Source organism: Chrysemys picta, unplaced genomic scaffold (genome assembly GCF_011386835.1).
Source record: "Chrysemys picta bellii isolate R12L10 unplaced genomic scaffold, ASM1138683v2 scaf7433, whole genome shotgun sequence".
Taxonomy (NCBI): Eukaryota; Metazoa; Chordata; order Testudines; family Emydidae; genus Chrysemys; species Chrysemys picta.
Genome location: NW_027060130.1, coordinates 1 through 1,441, shown reverse-complemented (window position 1 = coordinate 1,441; position 1,441 = coordinate 1). Strand labels below are relative to the sequence as shown.

At 54.2% G+C, this 1,441-nt stretch overlaps 1 long non-coding RNA gene across 1 annotated transcript; it reads left to right on the top strand.

Annotated features, from left to right (window-relative positions):
* Positions 1-8: 8 nt before the first annotated feature.
* Positions 9-1,140, top strand: LOC135980721 (uncharacterized). The gene is made up of 2 exons (XR_010597633.1): positions 9-90; positions 567-1,140. It is a non-coding gene; the product is annotated as an uncharacterized LOC135980721 (long non-coding RNA).
* Positions 1,141-1,441: the final 301 nt, after the last annotated feature.

Below are 1,441 nucleotides of genomic sequence, written 5' to 3'. Positions count from 1 at the left end.
TTTGGAGGCTTTCCCGAAGCATTCTTTCTTTCTCACTGTCTGAGATCCTCATCAGGGTGATGTCGCTCATGGTGACCTGCTTTGAATTAGGTAGGGGAATGTTAGTGTTGGGACTGCTTGCCCGTTCCTTTACAGAACTGTAACCGCTGGTTTGCAGCCACGCGGTGGAGGCGGGAGAGGGGCAGCATACAGGGATCTTTCCCGGGGACAGCCGCGAGGGGGTGGGACAGGGGCAGAGTTCCTGCTTGCCGGATTGCTGGCAGCAGGGACTGGCATTGCTTTCAATGTGAAAGGAGGCCAGTGCTACTATTAAAGTTTTAAGCTGCCACAAGTCTACGGCTTACCATGTCTGCCTGCTACACAAATTCCGGTGTCCTGTCCCGCTTCTCAGATCTTCAGTGCAAGACCCCAGGCAGTGAATGCGAAGGCCGAGAATTCGACCTTGTCCTGAGTGCGCATGTGATAGGTGCTGTGCATGGTCTTGTTCACAGAGAAAGACTATGTTCTTTGTTCACAACTACATTTATCTTTCTGAGAAATTCACTCCCTTTTTCCCATTCCCACAGCCACAGCTGCAACTGTCTCACAACCTAGCCTGGCATCACACTCCCAGAGGCTAGTGCAGATTAGGCGTAGGAAGAAGAGGACACGGGAGGACATGTTCTCGGAACTTATGGGCTGCTCCCGAGCCCAGGCAGCACAGCGGACCCAGTGGCGGGAGAACTTGTCCCAAATGCACCAAGCACAAATGGAACGGGAGGAGAGGTGGCGGCAGGAAGACCAGCAGGCGACTCAAATGCTGCTTGGACTAATGAGGGAGCAAACGGACACGCTCCGGCGCCTTGTGGATGTTCTGCAGGAACGGAGGCAGGAGGACAGAGCCCCGCTGCAGTCTATCTGTAACCGCCCTCCCCCCGCCACCAAGTCCCATACCCCCCGTCACCCAAAGTGCAAAGAAGGAGGGGCGGCAGAGTCCGTGCAAACTCTCACTCCACCCCTGCAGACAGCTCTAGTAGTAGAAGGCTCTCATTCCCCAAAATTTGACAAGTTCTTTCCTTCCCGCCTCACACAAGCCCCCGTCCAAGTTTCACCTCCCAGTTTCATGTGTAGTTGCTAATAAAAAAAAAACGTTTCTGTTAATTACTGTTTCCATCATGTTCTTTTGGAGGAGGGGGAGGAAGGGGGTTGGTAATTGGACAGGACAGTCACCTTTAGCAGGGTACATAGGCGGGGGCAGGTCCAGCAGCAGGGCACATACACAGTGCAGTCACTAGTTACCCTGGTCAGTCTGGGAGGTGGTTTTCATGTTCTGTGGTGGGGGGTGGGTTGGTCTGTGACTTTGTGGCGGGGGAGGGCAGTTACAGATCTTATGCGGCGGTCCTTATCCTGGATCACAGAGCCACGCAGCAGGGGATCTGTAACCGTCCTCCCCCTGTCACAA